The following is a 12,207-nucleotide window of genomic DNA, read 5'->3' on the forward strand; positions in this document are numbered from 1 at the left end:
TTCTTTTTCTTCCAATAGTACAGTTTCGTTAGGCACAGGTGATTTTAGTGCTATTCCTGGCTTTGTGTTTTCATATAGTTTCTGTTAATAATGCATTAACAAGTACATGTCTTTAACTATTTCCTGGAGAGGAGCCCTGTGTTTTACAGTTCCTATAACTAAAAATTCCAATTGCTTATTCATAAGAATAATGGCCAAATCTCACCCATGGCTATAAGAGAAAATGCAAATTTTTGGTTTTGTTGCCTTTTCTCTCAGTAACCTGTATGTCCTATGCTGCCAATGTTAAATTATCGAATTTTGTGACCCATTATTTTCGAAACTTTTTAAGACACCAACTAACAATTTTCCATAATTATTGAATGCACTTTTCTAGATACACTGAACTAGAATTATTACTAAAATTTTATTCTGGGGCAGGTTATTTTTTTTTCTTTCAAACACTCAATTTTTTGACAGATTTTTGTAAATAAATTAACATAAAAACAAAATAACTCATGATTTTTAATTATTATAGTTCCACACTTGGCATGCTGTGAAAATTTCATGTCTTGAGGTTTAAAACTTTTTTTATTACGAATTATTATGCAGACTTACATTTCTGCATCTTTTATGCACTAGAATTGACCTGGCCCATAGTCTGTGTCTTCTTCAGTGTCACAACAACCCAGTGCTTGCCTCCTCCTTTTCTTTCTTGCTTCTTTTGTCATTTGCTGAGCAGCTAACTCTGCTTCGTGTACACAAAGCTCATTCAGTTCCTGCAGTCCTTTAGCTGTGTTCTGTTCAAATCTTATCCCTAACTTCTCCAGAAACTTAAGTCTTTCATAGTCCCCGCCATTAAAAGTTATTACAGCATCAGACACTGCTAACTTAAGAGTCATAAGGCCAACAAACACATTTTTAGGCACACAGCACCACACAACATTATTCAAGCACTCATTCACATTCTGGGTCTTCCCATATAAACACTTCTTTAGTAGTTCAGGATTTGTATTATGGAGTAGAAAACAGAAAATGTCAAATTTCAATGAATTTCACACACAATGTCCCTTTCAGCCATTTACTACACTTCTAATGCCTTTAGAGTTGCTCTGTATACTATTTGTTTGGTTCTGTTTTGAAACTTTCGGAGCCACGCCTACATCGCTTAAAATACCGTACTTGACCTGTTTGCGATTTCAGTCTCCTTTTGTGTATGTTTCTCATGTGCAAGGAGTTGAAAAGTGTTTCTCATATTTGTAGCATATACTGAAGCACTTTGTCTAGTGCAAACCGTTTCCATACAGATGTTGTAAATAGCACTTTGTTCATTTTTCATACATGAAGAAATTATATCGACACTCAGTGTATCAATTAGTGATTCAATATCTTTATTATAGTTTTTAGCCATTAAGAGTTCTTCTTACAGTGCATATGAGACGAATTCTTCAGTACCAGTGTTATACTTTTTGATTGCAATATCTTGTCCATTGCACTATACAAAGCCACGTTCACAATGCGGGTTTATCACTTGTATATTCTTCATGCATGATTTATGGGTCTATAGATGAGTGAAAGAGCACAAATGATTACCACTGTAAATGCTATTTTGACAGTTTATGCACTTTAAGGGGAGTTGGAATGCCCTACCCTGACAATGTTAGATTTCGTGACTTGGCTTCCATGTATTTCGGGAACCACCGTAGCCATTGACAAGAAACTTTTGCAGGACATTAAACTGTATGTTCTGAGTCTACTGAACTACAATAATTGCATTTCAACCACTGCTTTTGGAAATACAATTTTTTAATTACACAGTTAAAATTTTGTGTACTTTTTTGTACATTATCCTAAATAATTTTAATTATACATAACATCATGTTCTTCTTTTAGTTCAGTAGACTCAGGATATGTATGTTATTATGCCCTGAAAATCTGAATACTTTACTCGAAGTGGTTTATGAGATTTAGGGGAAAATGCAACAGAAATGTAAATTTTCAGGAACGGCTTCTGAAGTTTCAAAAGACTGTAACTCAATATATGCTTAATTTTTCATTTTTAGTCACTCAGAAGCACCCTTCTTCTTTTCCTCTTTCTGGACTCCTTAGTGGTCAACTGTGCTGCTTTATCAATGTGAACCTTGTCCATCCATTCAAGTTCTCTGATTCAGTTTGGTCCAGGATTAATTCCCATATGCCGTAGCACTTTCACCCTACGAATGTTGCCATCATTAAAAGCAATAACATCATCACTGACCCCCCCCCCCCCCACCACTTTAGTGCCTTCATTCCAACAAAGACATTTTTTGGTAAGCGAGTCCATATAAGATCACTGAACGACTCATTGGGATTTTGAGTCTGAGCATGCAGACACTTCTTCAGTAATTCAGGATTTGCCAGGTCTCTGTAAATAGGCTTCATGATATCTATGACTGCTGCTGTAAGAACTGTTTACGTACTGGGCATTGCGGTAATTGCACCATGAATCAGGTCCAGGAGGGCAAAGGTGGTGTATTGGTTTTTCATCAGTTGACAGTCTGTGGAAGAAGGTAGCCCATACTGCCTGCTTCATTTTCAACAAATCCTCAGTATTATTTGTAAGGGCCATGCCCTAATACTGCTGCAGATCATCAATCATTTTGTTTGTCAGCCTGCCTCTTATGGTTTTACTATCAGAAAGTTTCTTGTCACTCAAACTTTGTTTAAACTTCCTCAATCTGGTGCCCATCCTCTTCTGGACACGACCAATACATTACAGTTTTGTGATAATCTTCACATCGTAAGGCTGAGTGGCTACTACACTGTTATATGCTTTTGAGTCTCCATCACCTAAGAACTTGTTGTAACACACTCTCCTTTCATTCACAGATCAACTAAAAATTTCAATCCCTCTGAGGCCTCCATACCACCACCTGTTCCTTCATAATTTTGGTCACAACTATGCCCTTCTTCATTCCCTGATTTACACTTATAACAATGTTTCGTTAAAATATGGAAATCTATTACCTTTCAAGTAACCACACTGGTCACCGCAGCACAAGAATTCTTAGAACTGTAGCCACACTTCTGCCAAGTGCCATCAAAAGCTACTGGTATGTCAGTCATACCATCATTTATTTCAACAGCTTGGTTTGCAGCACCCTTCATTGACTCACATCTCACATGCTACAGATTCCTCAGCAGCTCCAATAAATCCTGCATACTTGTCAATTTTACAAGATGGGCGTGGTATATTCATCATGGCACACATTGTATCTGCTGCAGTTTGTCCTTTGCCAATAGCTCTCAGTCCACAAAACTACCTAACATTTACTTCAAAATAATTATATTTACACTTATCGGAATTCCAAAATGAATTCGTACATTTACAACTGGTACAATTAATGATAAGATTCCTGGTTAGTCCATTTGATACCTCACTGTCTTCATATAAGATAACTGGCCTTCCACATATTTTACAACACACAGATTCACCCAACACTCTTGTTAGGATGTGTAACCTGTCATTTAGATCACTTTTGAGAAAACTGTGTATCACAACATTTTATTTTAATCTTCGAAGCACTAATGGGTGTTTCTCTAGATACTAAATGAGTTTGCCTGAATTTCATTGTCTGTAACTTCACATGCACTATATTGAACACAATGTTTCCCTTTATTCGAAAATCTATTACATAAAACCCTCGTTTCTTAAAAACACTTCCTTTTGGCATCATACTTTACTTTTTGAGAGATTTACCAATCTATTCATCACTTTTCCTCAGAAAATCATTAGCACTTCGACATACAATGCGTGTCTATACTATAAAATGATACAATACTGTTTTTGACAGTACTACCAATACAAACATGTAATTAAGCCTTTATAACATAGTAATCCTCAGCCTTCTATATAAAAAAATTACCAATTTCATTAGTTCTTGAAGTAATGCATGTAAAAATTTTAACATATTCAACTGGTGTTTATTCTATTTCAAAAAATAAAATAAAATACCTCCCATGTGAGTTTATAAGTGATACCTATATTATTTTATTCGGAAAATTGCAAATTTTATAATGAGATAAAAATCCGAAAATGTGAAAAAAAGTTTTCTCTGTTCTAACTTGCCTTAAATTGTATATAACAGGCATTTCTACAGAACATTTTACTATTATTTGCATACCCGATGCCATCTTGCAAAGATTGCGATCCTGAAATGAACATAGTTTTCGCAAGTCTTGGATGACAATTTATCTCCAGGATTCTGTTACCATTCTTGTAACACTTTCAATGCAACTTAAGTGCATTTAATAAGGTTATTTTCTGTCTGTATTATAATTGCTTATCATAGGATCATTTTCTGTATATTTTAGATTTACTTGTTTGAATAATATTATTCAATAGAATTCTCTGATAACCAAGGTGCAAGCAACACTAGGTAAAGTGGTAATTTCAAAATTGGTTTACTTGTATGGAATGCTGTTTAGGGAAACTACTCCACAGAATATCAATTAGATAACGTTGGAATGGTTAAGTCCGACTTCGAGCTGGCCAAATTCAGATGTTCCTGGAAACTTGTATTAGATGATCTACCAGTCTGGCCAATATACACTATGTCATTAAAACTATCCGGACACATCTAAAAACATACGTTTTTCATATTAGGTGCATTGTGCTGCCACCTAAGCCTGGTACTCCATATCAGCGACCTCAGTAGTCATTAGACATCGTGAGGGAGCAGAATGGGGTGCTCCGTGGAACTCAGAGACTTCAAACATGGTCAGGTGATTGGGTGTCACTTCTGTCATACATGTGTACACAAAATTTCCACACTCATAAACATCCCTAGGTCTACTGTTTCCGATGTGATAGTGAAGTGGAAACATGAAGGGACATGTACAGCACAAAAGTGTACAGGGCGACCTCGTATGTTGACTGACAGAGACCACCGACAGTAGAAGAGGGTAGTAATGTGTACTAGGGAGATATCTACACTACTGGCCATTAAAATTGCTACACCAAGAAGAAATGCAGTTGATAATTGGATATTCATTGGACAAATATATTATACTAGAACTGACATGTGATTACAGTTTCACGCAATTTGGATGCATAGATCCTGAGAAATCAGTACCCAGAACAACCACCTCTGGCCGTAATAACGGCCTTGATACGCCTGGGCATTGAGTCAAACAGAGCTTGGAAGGCGTGTACAGCTACAGCTGCCCATGCAGCTTCAACATGATACCACAGTTCATCAAGAGTAGTGACTGGCGTATTGTGACGAGCCAGTTGCTCGGGCGCCATTGACCACACGTTTCCAATTGGTGAGAGATCTGGAAAATGTGTTGGCCAGGGCAGCAGTCGAACATTTTCTGTATCCAGAAAGACCCGTACAGGACCTGAAACATGTGGTCGTGCATTATCCTGCTCAAAATGTAAGGTTTTGCAGGGATCGAATAAAGGGTAGAACCACGTTTCGTAACACATCTGAAATGTAACGTCCACAGTTCAAAGTGTCGTCAATGCAAACAAGAGGTGATCGAGACGTGTAACCAATGGCACCTCACCATCACGCCGGGTGGTACGCCAGTATGGCGATGACGAAACACGCTTCCAACGTGCCTTCACCGCGATGTCGCCAAACACGGATGCAACCATCATGATGCTGTAAACAGAACCTAGATTCATCTGAAAAAATGACATTTTGCCTTCCGTGCACCCAGGTTTGTCATTGCTTAAACCATCGCAGGCGCTCCTGTCTGTGATGCAGTGTCAAGGGTAACCGCACCCATGGTGTCCGAGCTGATAGTCCATGCTGCTGCAAACGTCTTCGAACTGTTCATGCAGGTGGTTGTTGTCTTGCAAATGTCCCCATCTGTTGACTCAGGGATCGAGACGTGGCTGCACGTTGGGATCCAGCACGGCGTTCTGTATTACCCTCCTGAACCCACCGATTCTGTATTCTGCTAACAGTCATTGGTCCCTACCAACGCGAGCAGCAATGTCGCGATACTACAAACCGCAATCGCGGTAGGCTACAATCCGATCTTTATCAAAGTTGGAAACGTGATGGTACGCATTTCTCCTTCTTACACGAGGCATCACAACAATGTTTCATCAGGCAATGCCGGTCAACTGCTGTTTGTGTATGAGAAATCGGTTGGAAACTTTCCTTATGTCAGCACGTTGTAGGTGTCACCACCAGCGCCAACCTCTGAAAAGCTAATCATTTTCATATCACAGCATCTTCTTCCTGTCGGTTAAATTTCACGTCTGTAGCACATCATCTTCGTGGTGTAGCAATTTTAATGGCCAGTAGTGTGTGTATACACGAAAAGACAATTTGAAAACAGTAAATCGGGTTAATGTAGATGGCTCATCACTTTCATAATAAATGGATGAGCTAGCCCATTCAGAATACATCAGAATCACCACTCTAACAGATTGACTAGTTCAGACCAAATGCACCATTCACTTCATCTTGTCTCAGTGGCTCGAGACGGAAATGTCACAGCCCGGTTGTTAACTTTATTGAACACAGCTTCTTGTCCCTCAATCTTAGCTAATTCTTCTATCATTAACATATTTCTTGTTCCTCAGTAGAGAGGAGGCAGCATGAGGTTCGTGTGTGTGTGTGTGTGTGTGTGTGTGTGTGTGTGTGTGTGTTTTGTACTGGGCAGGGAGTTTAGCTGTTTCATTGGTGGCCTTGTCTTCCTGAATTTCTACACACCTTGGTACTCATTAATGTGATACCTCCTTCCCTTGGCATAGCAGGCACAAAAGGAAGCACTGGATGGTTCAGATTTGCTCATCTGTGAGATATAAGTACAGTATTTCTTGAAGAACACTGAGGAAGCTGGAGCACATAAGGTATTTCATAATTTTAATAGATCTCAACTGCTCTAATACTCTCACACCTGGAAACACCATTATCATAAACTGTAAATTATTTTGCAAGAGTATCTTGAGGGCATAATCAGGGAATACCACAGAGCATTCACTTTTCTACACCTAATTATATTAGAACACACATTTGTCCAAGTAAGTTATGGGATCTTGGAGATAAAAGAAGACAGACAGACATCATGGTGGCACAACACAGAAACATGACATATATGGCAAGCTAGTATGAGATTACTTAGAGTTCCGGCAATAGTCTGCAGGCAGAGGTCTTAGTGATATAATTCCAAATATGTGAGCTATGCATTTGTTACACAGCATTTAAGAACTGGAAACTAGACACAAACAAATGAATTCAGATGAGATTGTACATAGTTCAAATCTTAAGTCAGTCAGGATAAAGTGGGCTGGGAGCAAAATATTAGCCACAGTGCCATTTCATCACTGAATTAGATTCCAGCTAGAAGAAAACATTCAATGACTTTCAGTATCTACAATGTGCTACAACCCAACAACAAGATCATCATCTTGCCTTGAAAGGTTGAAGAAATAAGCACACCACCAACCCCAGTTGGAGATCACATGGCAGCATCTATGACACAAATCTTGCATTACACTATGCAACCCTGGCATCAAGACATTACTGTATGTGTTCAGAACACTATTAGGTGCATTCCATTCATTCAAAGTCATAACTTAGACTGGGAAATCTGCCCAATATGGTAGATCGAGAGACAACTGATTAAGAGTCCTGTTCAGTCAAGTGATGGTTTAGCACAGCAAGTGATTCTCTCCTGTTCAACTGAGGCCGTGTCATGGCATTACAATCTTGCCAACATTATAGGAAGGAATCAACATGGTAACATCAGTGTTCTCCTCTGTTATGATGTCTCATTAGCAGCACATGCACTATTGCCTGTTTTATCTAAAGCTACTGTGATAGTTGTGGTCTTTGAGAACAACATTCTGCTATGGTATGGGCACCTTTTCCTTACCACCTAAAACTGGATCCAAGATTATTACGTGGTAAAGCAGCCCTCCGTCCAAAGGCTGGTTTGAACACCATGGTATTTTAATAGACAGGGCCCTGTAGTATGTGGTATACCCTCGCCTCCCACCAACCTTCAACACTGACAATTTAAAATAGAGTCAGAACCATGATGCTACTTGTGCACATATGCAAATCAAAGCCATGGGTAAAGGGAGAGATAAATGACATGGAAACCACTTAGAATAACTGGGGATTGAACCCTAGACATTTGGATTTTTAGTCTGATCACATTATCTTCAAAAGTCTGTTTATTTGGTCAACACAACTGGCCACCTCCAGCTTCGGCAGGATCATTGTTACCATTCAATAAATTTATAGTTGTGGTACCTCATATCACTAAAATATATTAAATGCATGAGGCATTGTAGAACAAAGGATGCTGCCCATTACACTGCCACTATAGACCACTGTTGGCATCAAGAGGGTAATGGGAGCCATTATCAAAAGTCATGTGCATGGCCTCATCCATAGTATGGGGATCCGTTACCTACCCTGAAAAACAATGTGAGGACAACACACCATGTACTGATGATCTGTATGCCACCAGCAGAACAGTACACACAATGAGTGGCACCAGTGACCTATGACTGAATTTCCATTACACCTTGAAATTTGCATCACTACACCACATATAACATTCTTACCAGGATATTTTTCAGTGCACACAATTTTTGTGTCATCTTGTTTCATTTTGTTGACTTCTAAGATCTTTTCACTTTCAGACAAGAGTACATATGCAGAACCTGCAAGGTGATGGCCACTGCCACTCTTGGTAAATAACAGTAATTTTGGTTGCACCAAGTGTAGGTTTGCTCTGTTTTGCCACATCACAAACCAGCTCTTTGTCTGTAATCAATCCATGAAGGTATGTTCAATTACAGGGTGAGGAATGGTATGCAGTGTCATTGACCTGGAATATGAGGGGAGGGGGTCAGGGATGGAAGAGCTTTATGACTTTCCAGTGATTCCTGGCAGATATTTATTTATGTCTATCCCAGAGATATCTGCTGAACTGCATTCTGTAACTGACAACATCTATTTTCTGCAATTAGACAGCTTGCAGCCTGGCATCCTGAAAAAATACAACTGCCTTTGTGCAATGTTTAACTTTTCTTTAAAGGATTAAACAGTTCTATGTAGGGATACACTGTTCTGTATGCATCTACATACCTTTTCCATTACCTTTTTTGATATCCACTTAGAGAGGAGTGACTTTTTCCAACAGATATATTTTTGTACACTTGTACATAAAAAGAGCATTCAGCACTATACTTGTGTACAAGTTAACCAATTTACTTCGAAGGACACTTTTCACCAACAGAGATAAAACATGAAGAGAAGATGAGTGGCTACTGGACTTTATCACCTTTCTTCTCCTCTGTATATGAGTGTCACTTTGAAATGTACGAGAAATAAAAATTACACTCTTCAACATAAACAAGACAGTCTATGCATCACATCAGATTATCACCTCAACAGTGTTGAACAATGAATGCATCAGGTGCAATGAACTGCTATTGTGATGCTCAGCAAAATTAAGCCATACCAAAGGAAGTGATTGTCAGGCTCAAGCACAGACACCACTTCACAAGTAGGTATACTCAGACGACTTATTCAAGAAGCTAACAAAGTGAAAGAAGCTAGCCAGTGTCTTTGAAGGGCAAAGTTTGGCAACACTACAGCTCCAGCTAGGCTCCCTCAGGAGCTGACTAAATGAGAAAAGTAGAATGATTTACGTCAGTTGCCATCCAATGGTGACATTTGGCTGCTACAACCTGTTCTCTCTTCTAAGTTGATGGTACTGTTGTTGGAGGAGCACTGGCTGCCAAACTCTCATAAATATCGCACCCTCCCCTCTCCCTCCAAATAAGGCCCTCAATCTTCAGATTTTCTCAGGTGCTCGCTGACATCCTCTGTACACAACCTTATTCAGTTGTGTATGCGATGCTAACTACTGCCATCTCAGTGAGCTGCTGAGTTCGAGGCAGAGACCACTGCTGCTGAGTTCGAGGCAGAGAACACTGCAGTGCCAGATGAACAGCTGCTGATCCCACTGCCCACTGTGCCGGCAGCCACTGATATCATCTAGGGGCAACCACCTCTCACCTGCTGTAATCCCACCTCTGTACTAAAACAGAACTATTGCACCGCAGTGTCACCAGCCAGCCGACAATGGAACTATTGTAAACACTGATGTTTCATTAACAGCTTGCCAAGTGGTTGCGCCCACCACCAACACCACCACCACCACCACCTCTACAACCCATGTCTCAGCGAGGATGCGACACTTTCTCCTGACCTATGAATGGCCAAGTCCTCCTCCATCCTGGGGTCACATTTCGACCCCAACAACAGTTGACATAACATGTGTTGACTTACCGCATTTATCACATATCATCTGGTCCTTACATAACAAGTCATTTTTGTCATTTATGATAAAGACTGCAACTGATAGCACAGTCTTTGCCTCTCGAGTCATAATGCTTACAGTATGATAAATACAAGTTTATATGTGAATGGTTCAGATTTCTGGAACCGGACACTAGGAAACACCTAGCCCAAAAACAGAGAGCTAAAAACTTCATACTATCACTGTGAAATTGGCTGTCAATAGAGCACTAAAATTAAACATTATTTTCTGCACAGCAGCTGAAAAAATTTCTTGTGACTTACGGATGCCATAGGGACATGAAAAATTCTTGTTTAATAGAGTGGTCTGCCATGTGTTCCGAATGGGCCTGGGACCCAGTCTTTCCACATGATCTATTAATGATCTGCCATGTCAGTCTGACGCCATAGTGCTGACTGAAGACATTAAACAAAAACGCCGCTCACGGATTAGGCCTTAGTCCTGTTCCAATTGGCCAGCTGCTGCCTACTAGGCAGTATGAGGTGCTATCTATGACGATGGGCTATAGTCTCTCCAGGTGTCATTGTCAATAGATTAATCCTTGTGGAGCAACTGCTTCTTTATTCAAGCAGCTCCTCATATGGGTGAAAACATTAAAAGCTCCATTTCTTGAACATAATCAGATAATATGATCAGTAATGTTCATATGATGTGATATGCAGTGCGCCAAGGACAATATGGTTTTCAGAACAGTGATAAGACCACTCACAAGATACACTACTGGCCATTAAAACTGCTACACCACGTAGATGATGTGCTACAGACGCAAAATTTAATCGACAGGAAGAAGATGCCGTGATATACAAATGATTAGCTTTTCAGGGCATTCACACAAGGTTGGCGCTGGTGGTGACACCTACAACATGCTGACATGAGGAAAATTTCCAACCAATTTCTCATACACAAACAGCAGTTGACCGGTGTTGCCTGGTGAAACGTCGTTGTGATGCCTCGTGTAAGGAGGAGAAAGGCGTACCATCACGTTTCCGACTTTGATAAAGGTCAGATTGTAGCCTATTGAGATTATGGTTTATCATATCACGAGATTGCTGCTCACGTTGGTTGAGATCCAACGACTGTTAGCAGAATGTGGAATCAGTGGGTTCAGGAGGGTAATACGGAACGCCGTGCTGGATCCCAACGGCCTCGTATCATTAGCACTCGAGATGACAGGCATCTTATCCGCATGACTGTAACGGATCATGCAGCCACGAATTGACCGCTGAGTCAACAGATGGGGACGTTTGCCAGACAACAACCATCTGCACGACCAGTTCGACGACACTTGCAGCAGCATGGAATATCAGCTCGAAGACCATGGCTGCAGTTACCCTTGATGCTGCATCACAGATAGGAGCACCTGTGATGATGTACTCAATGACGAACCTGGGTGCACGAATGGCAAAACATCATTTTTTCAGATGAAGCCAGGTTCTGTTTACAGCATTATGATGGTTGCATCCATGTTTGGTGACACTGCGGTGAACGCACATTCGAAGCATGTATTAGTCATCACCATACTGGCGTATCACCCAGTGTGATGGTATGGGGTGCCATTTGTTACACGTCTCGGTCACATTTCAGCAGGATAATGCACGACCGCATGTTGCAGGTCCTGTACGGGCCTTTCTGGATACAGAAAATATTCGAATGCTGCCCTGGCCAGCACATTCTCCAGATATCTCACCAATTGAAAACGTCTGGTCAATGGTGGCCGAGCAACTGGCTCATCACAATACGCCAGTCATTACTCTTGATGAACTGTGGTATCGTGTTGAAGCTGCATGGGCAGCTGTACCTGTACACGCCATCCAAGCTCTGTTTGACTCAATGCCCAGGCGTATTAAGGACATTATTACGGGCAGAGGTGGTTGTTCTGGGTAG

Source organism: Schistocerca piceifrons, chromosome X (genome assembly GCF_021461385.2).
Source record: "Schistocerca piceifrons isolate TAMUIC-IGC-003096 chromosome X, iqSchPice1.1, whole genome shotgun sequence".
Taxonomy (NCBI): Eukaryota; Metazoa; Arthropoda; class Insecta; order Orthoptera; family Acrididae; genus Schistocerca; species Schistocerca piceifrons.